The sequence below is a fragment of the Rhodnius prolixus genome, unplaced genomic scaffold (assembly GCF_049639745.1).
Source record: "Rhodnius prolixus isolate KJV_2025 unplaced genomic scaffold, Rpr scaffold_3, whole genome shotgun sequence".
Classification (NCBI taxonomy): domain Eukaryota; kingdom Metazoa; phylum Arthropoda; class Insecta; order Hemiptera; family Reduviidae; genus Rhodnius; species Rhodnius prolixus.
Window position 1 is genome coordinate 12,310,293 of NW_027411603.1, and position 18,272 is coordinate 12,328,564.

The 18,272-nt window shown below is 33.4% G+C and overlaps 1 long non-coding RNA gene across 1 annotated transcript in view; it reads right to left on the reverse strand.

The window, feature by feature from the left end:
- Positions 1 to 1,098: 1,098 nt before the first annotated feature.
- LOC141453660 (uncharacterized) overlaps positions 1,099 to 18,272 on the reverse strand; it is a 30,621-nt gene continuing 13,447 nt past the window's right edge. Inside the window, exon 3 of the long non-coding RNA XR_012458113.1 lies at positions 1,099 to 1,434. This is a non-coding gene — a long non-coding RNA (uncharacterized lncRNA). The remainder of the gene's footprint in view (positions 1,435 to 18,272) is intronic.

Here is an 18,272-nt window from a genome sequence, read left to right on the forward strand (position 1 = left end):
AGGCTAATGCGCAGTTTCAGACTAATGTATTGCCTCATTTCCTGAATACGAAGGTATTCAGTAGGCTGATAAAACCTCAGTCGACAAATTTATTTAGAATGTCACTTTTTTGATATCAATTTTCTTTTTTGCCGTTTTCTTCGACAATTTTTCCAATGAATTTCGTTAAACTGGTAAATATATTACGTACATAGAGGACTACTATTTTTAGGTGAAACATTTAGCTAAGAAACTTTTTAACTAAGCGCGTTCATAGGAGGTGATGAGTTTAGCTTTTCCAAGCGAATTGCTATAATTACCCTGTTTAGTACAAATTCTAAGCTAAATGAAAATATAATTACGCAAATTGAGGTACAAGAAAGTTGCGTTGAGCTTTAACGTGAGATAAGATTGTAGATTATGAATGGATTGGCTATAAGCCAAATCCACGGCCATCTAAAAGATCTGTTGCGGCAACCTTAATAAATCAACGTTGGCTTCTTCAAACTGTTGAATGGATAAATGTAGAAGAGTATTTGTGAGATGAGCTCCAGTTTTGCTAAATCCAAATAGTTGCACGCATCAATATATCTACCGGATTATATGAGTATAGTATGATAGTGTTAGGAGTGTCAATATAACTGTTGTTCGCTAGTGTTATAGTCTGGGATACCTGATCTGGGATGGCTAAGGTCCCTGAAGAAATGGCTAGCCCTTTCATCACTACGATGAGGGTTCACACCAGATTTATTTCTTTATTATTGTTTTCACTTCAATCAAAACTCTTTAGTCTCTTTGTTTAACTAGAGATTTCCACAGTGTACTGTTGAATGCTGAATGCCCGGAATCGGATTCTTATAGACCACTCATTAGCCATAATATTAAGGATTCAATTAACTAGGAATAGGTCCAGAACAAAAACACAACTCCGCCTTTTTTCCAACGTTTCATTGTCTTATTGCCTTATTTAGGACGTGACTATGCAGGTTGGTTGAGTTACAGAAAACTGTTGCTGTTGGTGTAATTTTTTTTGTTCCGGACCGATTCCTTGCTAATTTAATCCTTAATATAAATATTTTAAGGTCACTAAAAGCTGATAGAAATTATTATAGCCATAATCTGATTTAATAGTTAACATGAATAAGCTAGTAAACAATAATAAAAGAGAATCCAAAAAAACAAAATTCATTTCAATTGGTTATTAATCCACTTCTAACACAGTATTAATTAGCCAAAGACTGTTATCTCAATGGAACAGAGATGAAAGTGCAGGTTGAATATTTAGGAAGCTTTAGATGTGGAAGCGGCGATTGGTCCAGAACGCGCGAAACGACTAGAGATACGGCCGGTTTTATACGCAGCGTTTAAAGTCCAACAGCTCTGAGTACATACTGAGTGAGCCGTCTCCGTTGTCATCGTCTCAATCTTCAGAGTCCCCTGTCATCTCCACGGCTTCTATTCACAACAGAACATATTCTGCTAAACTCATCTTTTAGATGTTCACTGACTTCCACCTTTAAATGTTAAGCATATCCATTAGCTCAGACCTTATACCGCAGCCTTCAAAGCTATTTTAAATTTATCTTAATGTGGATTTGTGTGTTCTTAATTACTTTTCGTCCAAGCAAATCCAAATTCCATCTAATTTTCCAAACTTAGTTTTTGTTGGAAGATTCTCTGAACTTGAAACATATCATAACTTTTTCTCATTACAAATTACTACGGGAAAAAATTCCTTAAATAAACGTACAAAACTTTTACAAGTCTGAGGGTTAGAATTGCTACAAAAAATTCAATGGATGGCCACAACATTCTCCCTCACCAATGGTTTTAAATCAGTCTCCTATTACTTCTGTTACTCTAATCACAATTGTTTTCATTTTCAAAACTCTTGAAACTATAAGTAGACTTCAGGACATTGGTGGTGCCAAGATTAAACAATAAAAACGACGAGTCGATACCAAAATAAAATTGTACGAGTGATGGTCGAGTTATTCAATTTAGAATTATTTTTTCCTATTTCCTAGTTTTCTGATTTTCATCCATCAACAGCGGTTCCTTCATTTGTTAGGTGTAGATGTAATTTGACTTCTACCATGAATTAAACAAATTATAATCAGCGAATTTGAACTAGAATAATTGTGCGGAAATACTCGAGAACCAGGTAGAATACTAGAATAAGAATGGGGTTATCCATTTTTCTAGGGATCTTGGCGTATGTGTGGGTATCTCCACCTATCAATAGGACATCAGCTTGCCATTCCCATCGCCAGCTCTTGGAGCAGGAAGAAGTAACTCCTTTGAACTCCTGGAAGACATCTTCTTCTTGTTACTCGATGTACCGGCAGATGATGGCTACTGGCTAGCTTGATGAGAGTAAAGGCAGAGAGACAGAGATCTTTCTTTTTGTCGTAAGAATCCATTATCTTGATCTGCTTCTCCATTACAAAAAAAAAAAAGAAAAGAAAAATGCTCGCAAATATTAAACCTTAAATAAAAGGAGGTTAATAGAAGGAGGTCAGTGGAGGTTGTCTCTCAAGGCAATTAAATGTTTGCTAATAGAAATAAACACAGAAAGGGCTAAGTAAATACAAATCCCTTAGATAGTAGACCATATTGTTTCCGCGTGAGCGGTAATTCAAAGCAGAAAGTTCATGCGTCGTATACTAATCGATCTAACTATGTAACTAGCTGGCTGAATAGTGCCGCCATATTAATGGTAAGATGGCGCACCTGTATCCACTTTAAATAAATAATTAATTTTAACTAGTGAACATAAACTCTAAGTTAGATTTCTAATTATTATCCCAAAGTAAGCTCTATATTTTGCTTTTATAAATTTTGTAATAACCAACAGAGCTAATCAAATATTACTGAAATTTTATTATCATAATTTAGTTTCTTGGATTTAATTGGTTTCTATTGGAATATTGGATATTTTATTGGTATAATTAAATAAGGAAAATTAATTTCTTTTAATTTGATCTGGAATAATAGGTGCATATAAATTAAAGATCAATAAATTTAAATCCTACTTAAGAAATAAATTTCTAATTTGAAAATACAATTTACTGCTTTTTGAATGATTAATTCGGTAATTTGATTTTCTTTAGAGAGAAACACAGCTCAAATAACATTTGGCCACTGGCGTTTTAACAGGTTTACCAGCGAGATACATGTTGTTGAAGTGTGGAGATATATTGTGTAGCCCCAGTTTGTTGTGGAATCTTTTATAAACTTGTTGTTCTGTTACGAATGGAATGTTTAGGTCAATGGTAGTAACTAAAACTATATTCTGTCGGTTAATATCTATCGGTTTAGAGAGGGTGAATTATGCAGGGTCCCAAAAGTTGAAGTATGCCCAAATTCTACTCATGATTTGAAACATCTTTTAATTTTATGTTTGTATTTAAGGCGCATCAAAATCTAAGGTTATTGCAGAACTAATTGCGATTTAAGAAAGTTAAAGCACTTTTGAATTGTCGTTTCTGAAAAGAAAGGCTTAGCAATTAGTACCAACTTCATAATCGGCCTGTTAACCAGTGAAAAGATAATCAAAATAAATAAATAAATAATCTCTGCCATAAAGTAGCATTTCAGTCAGAATGAATAGGAAAAGTAGTGCAATGAGTAGGCTAGAACAGCGCAGTTAGAAGAGCTGTTACTGGAGGCATTCTCCATCGGGAAGTCCCGTTATCGGACTACATCGCTCTTATAAAAAGAAAAGTGGAGTATGGGGATAAAGATTTCAATCAGAGGGAAATTAAAAGCAATGTAAGCAAGTAGAGCTCCACTTTCGGATCAAAAAGTTGGGAAGAGATGATATTGTGCCTCCTCAAAATTGAACATACAAGACTGACACACAGACTTTTGAAGACGCTTGGACTTCCTCCAACTTGTCGATCGTGTGGTGTCACACTTACCTCCAAACACATTTTTTACTTCCTACCTCACTTACGTCCCCCTTAACTGACTGCATTAAAAACCTAAATAAATTCTATCTTTTTAACCTCAGTCAAATAAAACAAAATATTTGATTACATCAGAAGTATTAACTTGAATAACATGGTATTTTTCACTACGTCATATTAGAGGCAATACGATCACGTTGAGTGAAGGTGCCTCAGAAAAACAATAAGAAAACATGGATTTTTTTTTTAATTTTATTTTTTTAAGTTCGAGTAAATTGCTTTAAGAGAGAATATAGATAATTTTAAAATTTTTAAAATACTTCCCGTGATTAATGATAGAGCCGTTTCCGGCTGGCATACAGTCTAAATAGACACATTCATTTAGTACCTGACTCTAGTTCATGTCACGTCCTTCTTTACAGTCTGTTAAGAATAACAAAACTAGAAATTTTTCAACAGAAAGTCAAATTTAATGTACCTAATTGCAGAATTTGTCCATTAAATTATGATTATAGTCTATGAGATAGTCGTTTTATAAGATTACTCGGTATCTTCAGAGATTTAGCAGTTAAAATATTAAAAAATATTTAACATAATGAAATAAATAAATAAATAAATTAAATTAAATTAAATATGTTCTACATTTATTATAAATTATTAATTTAATTCATTTAAAATTTACTTTTATTTTAATCAAATAAATTAATTATTAATATATTTTTATTTATTTTAATTTATTAATTTCATTTACCGCAATCAACAATTCCAAATAAGATTAATATATTATACTTTAATACAATATTAAATCTAGTCAGTTATTGTTAATTTATGTTTTAGATATAATAGATTATTAGATTGATTACTATACTATTAAATTATTATTATATTTATTTAATAAGTTGATAAATATTTATTAATCTACAATTGATACAACAAACATGGTTTGACTGCGACGATGAAGATTTGAGTTTCAATGATAAAAGATAATAAATACTACTGCCAAAACTTTAGGAGTGTTGTGTAACTATGTACATGGATAGCCAGTGATAATGTGGGAAATTATTAAGCATATGTGCGCAATATACGAGTATATTGTATGCTAGCGTGGAGGATGGCAATAATGTTGATTAGATCGTACGTTAAGTGGTGATATAGGTGGGTTTATAAGTGTAGCCAAACTAACAGCAGTAGGTTTATTATAATGTGTAGACGACGATCTCCCGAGGGTAGAAGAGAACGGGTGAATTTGTTGGGAGATTATAGTTTTAGTTATCTGCGGGATATGAGAATGTGGATTTAGTATAATGGCACAAGATGCGTGTAACGATGTACGCACGCTTGTTGTAGCATGGACCGTTGTTATGTTTGGGAAGTGTTAACAGTTATTGTGAGGAAAATGTTCTATCTGTATGTAGCTTTGAGTTATGTACAAAAGGTCACATTTTCTTTGTGGCGTTGATTACTTGAAGTAAATTCTCTTTACTTCATACAAACACACAAAAATGTTATTTTTCTAGCATGGAAGTTTTAAGGAAAAATCGGTGAAAACGCATTAGCAGAGTTGCACTTCTAATAAACTTATTTTGGCTAATCATAACGCATAAACATCAAAAACAATAAGCTAATTTATATTTCAAACTTCTCGCCAGACTACTTGACAAACGTTCGAAACTTAACCTACTTAACAAAAGACTCCTGTACCTTCTGCTACTGCGACCTATTTGGTCGTAAGGCATCGAAGTATGGGGATCGACTAAGCGTTCCAACTCTCTACGTCTGCAGGCATTACAGTCAAAAATACTTCCAAAACTACTTAACGCTCCGTTCTACGTGTCTAACCTCACTATCATAATGACCTCAAAATCTCTTTCATTACAGATCTTGCTAACACTCGTTTCCTCAAATTTCATTCCACTCTACAGCAGCTCATCCTAACCCTCTCATAGAACACATATCTTCCTCCACATTACCAGGTAATCCCCAAAGGAGATTGAAGAGAAGATGGCCTCGTGATCTACTCTTATCGTGAAAGCAGTATTGCAAGAGCACTTTAATGGAGTGACACCACTGGGTGTATTCTCCACTTGTGATTTTCACGTATTTTATTTTATCAGGTACCACATTTGCTTGTTGCAACGTCGTTGCAATTGTAAATTCCAATAAATGATTTAAAAATATATATATATATATATATATTTATTTAAAGAGACCTGTTAAATATTTTTTAGTAAAAACTCAGTGTTGAAGATTTGATTTCATATGACCTTACTGCTAAGAGTAGAGGAAGTGAAAAGAATTTATTGGAGAAGTAGAGATTCTTTGATCTCTTCCGATAATTTCCTTGTGGTTTGACCCCCTGGATCTGGAAATCAGGTCTATGTAATTAATATTAGGGGACTTTAAAAAGTATTATTTTTTTAATTTTCTCCAAAATGGCAAGAGCATTTATTTAAACTAAGAATACTAATTGCATATCTTAGATTATAATGATTTAGCAACGTTTAGAAATACTAATTACTATGGAAAAAGATATAAATAATATACTGGTTATAGATTAAAGATTCTATAAACTCAGAGAAAAAGATAAAAAGTATTGGAGACAAAATTTAAAACAATAATATTTCAAGTGGCACCAATTTGGTCCTACACTCTAAATTTAGACCCAACCTGTATTGATTTTGCTGGAAAATATTTGCAATTCCAGGCTTGCATTTACGAACTGAGAATCAATTCTAAGGTCAACTGTTTTATGCCGATTTCATGGCGATTGGAAAAATGCTTTTTTTATAATGTTCGCTTTTTCTTACGAATCTAATTAACGCAACCTTAATTCGCCTAATAACATTTCTCATTATTTAGGCCCATTCTTCAGCAACTTCTCACTGTTGATGGTATCAAAAGAAAACTAGATTTTTACACTAATTTTGTAACAGAAGCTTTAAAAATATTAAAGTTCATTAAATGCTTATTAAAAGAACCATTGGTTTCCTCAAACCGGATGTTTTTAATTTGAAAAAATTAGTCTTTTTCATTTTTAAGTTCTAATAAAATTGTTTTATTTTTATGTTTAACAAAAGTGAATAAAACGATTTTATTCCATTTTTGTTCATAATCTATGTTGCAAATGTTTTAATCAATTAAGAAATTATTAATACATTGTTTTATTGACTAAACCTCAAAAGGGACTATTGATAAATCTGTTAAAATTCAATTGCAGTAAAATGTAAAATATAATACAAAATTAAATAGCTTATAACAAAAAAACTGGCCTACTACGTCTCGCGACACTCTAACACCTTTAACAGAGACGATACTTGCACGCAATACATACATGTCATGCTGGCATAGTATAACTAAATGTGTACAGTACAAAAGAAGCTAAAGTAGTTGGAACCAGGGAACGATTCGAGTATTTGTAAGTTCCCATTTCGGAACGGTTTTAAAGCGTCATTAACTTAAGCGTATTAATCAGATATTTATAAATTAAGATAAAGATTAAATAAAATCATGAATTTAGCATGAGAAAAAGTATTCAGTAAAACAAAATTAGTGTTAACACAAACACACATACACGACATTCTCTTATTACAATTAATGTTAATTTAATTAATTTAATTACATTTTATGAAGTGTGATAGATGATCCTAAACAAGTAAACAAAAAAATAAATAAAAAAAACAGCGTGAAAAAAAACATCTAGTTCCATCAATATTGAAGATGAGAAATGATTATATTGATGTTTATGATTTACACTACGGTTTAGATAAAAGTATTTCTTTTCTCTCTCTCTCTGCCAAGATATAAGGACAGAATATAAGGGAGCTAGCTGAACCGAGGAGTGCATTAAGGAGACTGCCCAGGCTGTTTTCTGCCCGTCCTAATATGAGAAGAGAACTGTCGTAAATATAACTTTCTAGATGCGTTACCCACGGTGATATTTCAGCTGGTTTTTTTTTTTGAAGCCTAACTTACTGAATTCTGCTGCCTGCCTGTATTGAGATGTAGGGCTCCTAACGGATATCTAAATCATACATTACGTCTGTCACACGGTAGAGCTGAGAACAGGCCCAACGTTCCGACTTATCTTACATCATCTTATATAAAGTAGCAAAAAGAAAATACATCTTGAAAAGTGAGTGGAAAAGTGCACTCTGTTTTCGCTATGTATTACAGTTATTCTACCCAAAAAATAATTCAACTTTAATAAATCTGAATAAGACTATGTCTATATATTTGTTAATAAACATTCTTATGCATTTTATTTTGTTTATGCACTTTAGTTTGTTCATCTCTGCGAATTGTTTGCTTAACATAAACTTAAGTATTGTTGTAATACATAGCTGCAGTTCTGCTATTCGTAACCGTTCCGACTTATAGACGCTTAATTTTAAATTAAAAAGTTCAATTCAATCAGGAACTTACTAATTAAAAAATAAATATTTAGGTATGCCTTTTTTTATTTTTGTCAATTTTATATAGATAATAATTAGACTAGATGCAAAAATTCTAGAAATAATTGAATAAATAAAGGAAAAAACAATTTCTACCTTTTAAAAGTATTTCTTTAGATTATTAAAACTAACTTTTGTTTGAGTAATTTTTTCATTAAGTATTTTCCATAAACTAACACAATTAATTTCTTAGTCACCAATAATCTTTTACTTCTACAAAATACTTGATAATTAAAAAAAAAAAGAATGTTGCAAGCCTAAGAAAAACTATTGGTTATTTTAACTCTAAAAATCTTGGAAGGATAAATTTAATTTGGAAAGAATAATAATTCTATAGAACATCTTTAAAAATTAATAAATGACAGCTAAGGAGACCTTAAAACCCATATTTCTGGCAGAAGAGCTAAATTTAGAAAATTAGATTTAGCATGATCACAATACTATTCTCAATACTTAATTAGTTTCATCTTCCGTCCACGACAACTAATTGGTAGTTGGACGTTTCAGCTCCTCCTGAAAAAAATAGACGATTACTTAACTTTACTCTAGGAAGAGAAGTTAAGTAGAATTTATCAAGTCGTAGTCATAGTACAGGACTTGTTGGACTTAACATGTTCAAGAAAACTAAGTATTATGGCCAAAACGTTTTGACAGTATTTTCAAAAATGAATAAAACTATATTTTCCTTTCAATACAATAATGATCAATTATTCAACTGCTTTTCTCCCAAATGAATTTCTAATTTCCTGGTAGGAGTTTTCTTACTAATTCCAAAATATGGCAGATTTCTTAAAATTTGTAACCGAAAAATAGTCGTAGGAGGCAGGAGCTGCTACATAATATAAATTTGCACCTTGGACTACAAGACCAGGTGCTGTTTACAGCTAATATTCCAAAATAAAAGTAAAAAAATTCATGGCGCCCGCAAGGATACCGTCCCTTTCCCCTGACCGGTCACAAATTCAAGAAGATAAAATGAAGGAACTTCGATATTTATGCATAATTAAGGAACAGTACAAGAGTTCTACGCCCTTCTAATGTTGTTAGCTGATTTATAACAAGATGTTAATTGTTAATTTTCATTAAATATTTATAGAAACAAAAAAAAAATTATGTTAAATCCCTCTCTTATGCCCAAATTTAAAGAAAGTTAATAAAGTTAAATTAGGCTTTCATTAAACGATGATAGAGTAAATATTACTAAAATTAATCTGGGTAAAAGTAACCTGCTTTCTCATCTCAGTTTTTTCAGTATTCTTTATTCACGAAAATTCTACTAAAAGTTTTTTTCCGGCTGGCCAAAAAATTACCTAAATTAGAGTAACGTTGCTTTGATTCTGACTTAGCAATATGATCATACTTTCGCTCTTATTTCATCGATCTAGTCTAGTTTGGACTTATGGACGACGCCAATCTTTGCTTTCATTTTTACACTAGTCAATTGCGAAAGATTGTATTAAGTGAATTAATTGTTTCATACAGTAATTATAAATATAATTTCAAATTCAATGTTACAATTTAGCATTTATTATTAGAGTGATTGTTAACGTTTTGGAAGACTCTTCTCTTTATATTTTATTTTATTTTGTTCATTTATTGTTACCTATATAATACATAATATATAATCAGGGAAACTGTACATAGAGAGTAATTACAATAATTTGATGAAAAAGCTGGCTGATGCATGGCGCAACTGAACGACACAGGAAGAAAGAAATCAGCCGTTTTGGATATTCTCGGGAATGTTAGCTATTGGAATTGACTAGGATAGGAGATCACTAGGCCAATGTCGTTTTAGATATCGTGGTGGATTATTTGAATGGATCATAGAGGAAAGAGTTGGCAGGTCAGGCATTTATGGAACATTCGGTAGCAAAAGTGATATTCAGATCATTGTTTAGGATGAGGTTAGAGACATAATAGGGAGCGTTAACAATACGACTGAGGACTTTTGATTGAAAAGAATGGATGTGGGAGATATTGGAGGGTTTAGATGATCCCTACAGCTCTGTTCCATAATTCCAGATGGGTTTAAGTAAGTCTTGAAGAGGATTTCTTTGGTGGGTGTGCTATCAAAAATCTCCAGTTTTTGACCTTTCAGTTTTTTCAGGCCAACATCTGTGGTTATTTGACACACAGAGTTCTTTCGTAAAAGACAACACTGTCCAATCACCAGAGAGTGAACAGGAACAAGCTCCTAGCAAGAGAAAATCTAAGAAACAGTAGCTGAATTCGAATTACGGGATTCCCGCTTGAGAATCCAGTATTCTAACCCCTTAGCTAATTCTTTTTCTTTTTTATAGAATAATCAATAAAAGATAAAATGAATACAACGTAGTGCTAGTAGACTACGGTCATTTGCGAGTTGTCAACGACCCTTCCAGGACCCTTTTATATCCTTTGACTCAGATGAAAACTAGGAAACTTCTAGGCATTGTGTCGCCTAGGCTTTCACCATCGTGCAAGCCATAAGCCTAGTAAAATGTGTTTATACAAAGAGGTTTGATGTGATGCTTGGTGCGGGGTATAACCTAAAGTTGTACAACAACTTGGCAGGTTATAATAGGAAGTTAATATTAGAGAATAAGGTAGTCCGGGGACATGGCTACATATATTATGTACAGTGCCATTACATTGGTTAATATAGGCTACCACATCATTCTGCACTTCCGTATACCACTCGCACACATGTCCAGACATGCACAGAGTGTGTGCATGTGCGACGACCTCAGAGGCACCTATTTCAGTAGATAGAAGGTAACTACAACAATACAACTACTAACGTTCTCCCATCAGCACAACATCTTCTCATCAACACCATCACGTCCTCATCACGGCAGCTAACCCTCTTAATATTGACATCATCACCCACTCACACTGCTATTCATTCATAATCTTTATCGTTGATCAATTTTCATAAATTTCATTCACTATTTACGTAACAATGGACAAACTTTTTAATTGGCTTTCTAGCTACTGAAAACAAAAACAATATATTACCTTCTCTAGCTGATGATAAGTTGGAGTATTCTAAAACTGCCTACCTCTAAGTACATATTTTAATGTACAATTAAGTTCAAATAAGTGGGTTCTTACAGAAATACGGCGAGTGAACATATCTCAACAACAAAAACGTGATCTGCTCAATACTCTGTTTGGGACTCAACCCCATAATCAGAATCCTACAACCACAGTTCCACTTTACATTCGGTTTTTTGAGAGCCCCCCAAAAAATGGCCTCAACAATTTTCCTTAAACTTCTAATTCTGAAAGCTTTTTAGCTTTGAACTTTTCCAGATAAAATCATTCAGGATTAAGAGTATTTGTAGAATAGCAGGGTGGAACCTTAGAGTGCCTCTTTTGTGCAATTTATTGTTTTTTATCTGTATAATAATTGAAAGAATTAAATGTGTTGCAAATTTTATAAAGTTTTGTATTAACATTACGACTTTCTACAGTACTCTCTCCAGCTAAATTCTTTCAGTTTAATAACATTAACAACTCGAAAACACAGCCAACGAAAAGTACATACCCAATAACAGCTTCTCACAAAACACAAACACATTTAGATCTATCAGAACCTTGGACTAAAAAACAGTGGCAAAAATAGGAATCTCAGCCTGCCTTGAGTAAGGCAGAGAGTTCTCGTTTAGAATCCTCCAGTTTTCTTCCGAAACAATCCTATTTCTTGTACATATCTAGTGCGCTACTGTGGACACTCTTCATAGGCGCAAAACTCACTTTGAACCCATAAACAACATTTAAAATACAAGAAATGATTCTTTACCAAACTTCTTTACTAACTTCTCAGAAAATTACCAAAGGCACTAAAGAGAATGATAATCAGTACTATTATCAATTCTTTGTGAACTTAAATCTAAATGGGTTCAGCCAAATGGACAAATATTCGAACGATTCACCCAATGATGCCTCTTTCCGCGTCATAAACCCTCTTCATGTTAACCTCAACATTCCAATGTAACTCACCAAAGAAAAAGAAAAAGTAAAGCAATGCTCGTTTATTTCAGGCGGCCTTTACGTCCAACTAATCAGATGTCCTGGTCAGATGTAGCTAGAAAACTTTACTATTTTTCATATTTCTCATATTAACCATTAAGTAATCCAAGTCCTAGACCGAGAATCAAACCCACTAACCAGCAATACACCTTATCTTTGAGGTCGATTAGGGAGCTGTGTGATTGTTTCGAAGATATAGAGGGCAGCGTAAAAAGAGTAGGTTAAGTTGGATCGGGTATCTTGTACCAAGAGAAAGGGATCTCAAATAAGTCCTGGAAGCCGCGAGGAAGAAGGACTACCTCTCTCAGATAGCTCGATATGTAAAGGGAAAAAATTAAAAAGCTGTGTATAAGATGGTGAAGGAGATTGTATAAAGATGGAGAAAAACGGATGAGTGGATGATGGATGGATGGAAGCCAACTAACATATAGTAAAATTCGAAGACTGAAGAAATCTTGCAAGTTGCTGGAAGAGATAGTCGAGTGCAGGCTCAGAACGGATGTTTTCCTTGAGAAGGATAAAATTCGAGTTTAGTTGCTTCGGTTTTTGTTTAAGCTAAAATGTAGGTCAATTTTTTGGAGAAGATGGTGAAAGCAGTGATTCAGTCTGAATAGAGAAGAGGCCTGTACGATGAAGCTGCGATGAAGTTTGATAGTGGCATAGTGGAGCTAAACAATGGTTGTGGTTGGGTTGAGAGAGAGAGAGAGAGAGCAGCGAAAAAGAGCCGAACAGAAGAAGAGGCTGCACGAAAGATGATGCAGAGAAAGAAGGAAACAGAAGAACTGATGAGGATGAGGAGAAGGTTATTACTGAGGTTATTCTAGTTTAGTAGGCTATCGTGGTGGCTGAGGTGTGCTCTTGTTGGAAAGAAAGAGAGAACGGAAATTCCGTGGGTATGTGGTGATTATGGCTGTAGCACGAGAAGGCATTGTCTCTACCGCCCCTTCATTCAAGCTCTCTGCCCCCAACCACCACATCCCCCAGCCACAATAAGAACAACTAGTGCTATCCACTATGTGTTCTCAGTGTGCACGGCTGGCTCATTTCAATCTGCAAACCTCTATATTACTCTGGAAGCGCACCGCTCCTCCTGGAAGCATAACTTCCTCTTCGGCTCTCACTTCCTTCTCTATCCCCTCTCAAAACATTTCTACTAAACACTCGCCTCCAACAGGGCAAGCACAATCCCTCTTCCTCTGTTCAATGTAAATTCTACCTTGGAAGGGATTTCATTTATTTCTTATTTTTTCCGCAACTATTTCTTAGTTCTTCATTAATGAGTTTTCCTACTCATCTCTAGACAAATTATTCTAGTGTTCGATATATTTTCTAAACATGTATATCTCAGTGTACTCAGTGTAAGAGGAAGTTCGAATACGTACTCCTTTTCTACTTTTCTGTTTGAAAAGGAAGTATTCGTATTGAGGGGCTCTCATCAGAAGAAAAAGAGGTGATCAAGTGAGTTCGATTTAACTATCAAGGTCAGCATAGCTGAAAAAACGAACAATCTTAGTTTTCCAATTTAATATTAGGTTCTTCCCTTGAGAAAAAAGGGTGTTGCTCGAAAAGAGTGAAACAAGCTTCAATCGGGTGTGGTACCCGATACACTCACTCCTCGTGTTGAGGTCCTATTTGTGTGACTGCTATTTTGAAGTTCAAAAGAAAACATCGTTTATAACATCTAGTTATAAAGCTGAAGCGGGGGATCCGCGAGGAAGCATCTTAGGATCTATCCTACATTTAACAGCCGATATACTAAGCCAACTAGGAACTCTTTCTAACCAATGCAAACATAAACACAGCAATACTTTCCTCTCATATTGGTTCAAAAATTACACAAAGAAACCTTCAACTACATCTTTTTTCTCTTTAGGAATGATTAAAAAAAAATGGAAAATTAAGTTAAATGAAACTAAGTCTTAAAAGATTACTTTAATTCTCCGTCGCACCACTCTTCCACAGTTCTACTTATATTCAACTCCAATTCCGCGGTGAGTTAAAAAAAAAACATTATTCACGATTTTTTTATGAGACACGTATATTTATGAGACTAATTACGTTAAAAATGTTCAAATCCTAGTTTCCAAGTGGTGATCCGCTAGAGGGACTGGATCAGATGAAAACGATCTTGGTGAAGTCTGTTGATAATTCGTTGTATCAATAACCAGAAATTTCTGGTGCTCCACAGAAAGTATAATATCGATGTTAATAACAACATGGAAGTATCTATACTTGCTAGCTCAAAATGAAGTTGGTACATCACATAAAGGAATAGTGGACCTAGTTCGCAATTATTTTCACATCTCCTGGATACCAAAAAGAGTGTAAAAAATAAACATTTTCAACCTATAAAAAAGTGTTCAATTTAAAAGAAAAAAAAGTGCATTATTGGTGTCCCACTTTAAGTGTTTTTTTTTCAATGCTTAAGTGTTACTCTAAGCTCAATTCAGAACTTATTTCTTAGTGAACACCAACTTATAATTTAACTGAAACAAAAACCAAATTGTCTTAAGGAACGTTTGGGTGGAAATAGCAATATTTGATTCACGCTTCGCTTTATTCAATTCCTGTTAATATTATAGAGGTAATGAGATCACAAGTTACATTTAAATGATACTTTAAATGAGATCTTGATCTATTAGAACCGCTTTAAGAAAATTTCTGGAAAATATGTACAAATGCAATGAAAATGTTCACAGAAAATCCTTAGCTAAGTTCAAAAATCTCGGAAAAATCTTTTCCGGGTGACAAATTTTATTCCAAAAAGCTTAAAATGGTCAAGTCGAAACAGCAACTTTCCACTTATTTCAATTTTTGAGCTTGGCTAGCCACTTCAACCAATTTATAAAAAAAACCTTTTCTAATTCAGGGGTCCCCAAAACAGATAAACTTAAGATCGCAAATCTTCACGACCGCAATAATATCTTCTCTTGATTATGGTGAAAGAATATTTAAATTAATCAAATTGGAAAAGCTATTGCAACAATTAATTTCACGATAAAAGAATAGATTTTCCTCTGTTATTTATGACTTTTTCATTTTCAATTTTCTTCTTCAATTAGTTTTTGATAAATTGAACTCAGTGTACTAACTTTCTACTAATCGATAGCTGTTTCATTTTCTTCCTTTTTCAAGATATACTGATAATTAATTTCGTCTCACAATCTGTACTCTATCATCTATTAATCAGTTGACTTTATTTTAGGATAGTTCCAGTTTAATAAAAGAATCATGTTCCATTCCTCAATCAAAAGAAAAGACTAAAGTTGTACTTCTAATACCTGGTGAAAGTTACTTTATTTAACAAGTGAATATCTACCACTTTATTGAATGATTTCGATTGCAGACTCGCGCAAAAATAAAGTCAGCTGTTTCCCTATTTAACTTCCATATCAACCTCATTAACAGTGAAAATCAGAAGTATTTGGACCAATAATGAGTTTGAAATGAATTATTATTATAGATCACTTAGGCACCGCTGGAATTATGTTAGTAGATCGTTAGGCCAAACAGGGTGCGACAAGCTATGCTATTACTTGTAATTTCCTGTAATTGGAGACTGATAATCACATGTGGTTAAGGAATTTACGTCCTATCCATTATGACAGTTAGGATGGAGCATGGATAGCGCAACAGAAAATGGCTCTACGTCAGTAGTAAGATGGAGAAAATTGGGGATATATCTCTTTAAGTTGGCACCATTAAGAATAAAGTTGGTGGGATCATCAACTACTCAACTTGTGACAATTTGCAGGAAGCAGACAGGCCGTACAGCATGTTTTCGATTGCACAAATTGAGTGGCATAGAATGAAGAGTACAGATAAATATAATTACAACTGGTTGACCCAAATTTTGTTTGGACTTTGTTGCATTTCGAGGTTTTACTATTTGGTGAAATGGAAGTTATATATTTCCTCTAAAGTTAATAAGCGTTATAAATTTGTATTTTTGTATTGTTCTCAATTCATGTATTATACTTTATTTATGATAGATACATGCTAAAATAAACTCCCTCTTTTTAGGGTCACAGAAGAAGCGAAATCATATACAGACAAATTTGTAAACACCACTTTTTCTGATTCAGGAGATCTCAAAAACTAAATTACGAGTGGAAAACCCAAAATTGAAAATCTGCTTGATCGTAATATTTCTCCCAGATAAAGTAAAAAAGGCCAGATTTCTCTTTCAATAATTGAAAATTAAGAAACATCGATCAATGTTCGTAGAGTAAAATGTAAGATAATGCAACTTCTATATGTTTTTACAACATACTGTATAACTATTAAATATACTGTAATAATGCCGGATAAATGATAACTTGAATTCTATCTCGAACAGTCCAGCTGTTAGTGACAGTGGATTTAGAGTAGTGGAGTTAATTTAGTGGGACGCTCATAGATTATTAATTTTTTAATAAGCAATATTGGAGGTCACCCTCTTAGATACATCCGCAGGAATGTAATCCAACGATTTAACCAGAAAGCAATTGTTTTCATTACTATTAATAGACTCGCCATTTTAACTTAGTTAACTATAAATATGGAGAATTAAAACACACACACACAAATTAGCCAATCAACTATGAAGGCAGCCCGATAACTTCAAGCTAAACAAAGACCCGTAAATGGCAAGTTCAGGAACAGTAAAGGAAACAGAAGCATCTAAGAAATTTTGCCAACCTGTTCAAGTCTTCATTTCCCAAAAACACCTAGGCTAGAAGTAGCTCCTTACTAAAAGAAACTTCCTCTATTTTGTGGAACATTCCACTACCAATTTTGTAGTGAAGACACAAGAGTATAGGTCTTTCAGCGCAGCTTGTCTATCAGAGATGATGTGATTCCCCTTTAAAAGTTGAATTTCGTATCCGATTATCTACGATACAACAAAGAAGATCATAGCCATCAGACTTTAAGGCAGTTGTCCTATCTAAAAACAAACCCTGCTCCTGATCTACCATTTATTTTGGAACCATCTCTGTAACAGTCTTAAGTTCCCTTATCCAGTCCTTCCTTGAGGCTATCTAACGCTGTAAGAATGAACACAAATGCCTTTGCCTTTCTATCAGAAGGTAAACCTGTGTTTGGAGTCCTAAGTAAATTGACCAGATTGCCTGACTTGCCAAAAAACAGTCTGCTTTTAATTCAAAACGGAAAATAGGCTTTCATCCCAGGTTTCTTAATTTAGAAACGTGAATTTCCAAAAACGTTTCCTCCATATTCATGATATTTTTATCTTATATCGCATTTGCTTGTTGCAACAGTTGTTTCAGTCGTGCATTTCTATAAAAGATTAAAAAAGAAATAACTCAAGAAATAGTGTGGCATAATTCGTTGAAATAGTTCAACTTCACCAAACATTCACAACTCGCATAGACCATTTATGTATTTTTTTTGCTCACAGCAACAAAATAACAAGATATATATTAAGTGTATTCAATAACGACATTCAAGATAACGGTTATTATCAAACATACACCTATAGGACCATAAATGGTGATGTATAATGTTCGAAGTAAAGGCAAAACGGTTACATATTTAATGTTTAATGGTTTTTTATAGCATTCACTCGCAAAATAGCAAATTTATGCAAATGACCTTAATAGTGAGGTTTTTCTTTTGGTTCAGTTGAATGAAATGAGGTATTTTTCTGTAATATTAGCATAATTATTGTTTTAAATAAGTTCTTGGAAGATTATGGGTAAATAAGAATTTGGTAAAATCGAACAAAAAAGCTCTGGACGTGGGCCATTATGATTAAAACTTTGCTTTCTTTAATTTGAAATTCATACCTTTATATTATGTGTAGTTAGTAAATATGATGATACAGCATCAATGTCAGGTGTAACAGAAAGGAGTAGCCAATCAATGATGACTCTCCTGTCAATTGAGGAGGTCCCTAGATCACTGGCGCTTC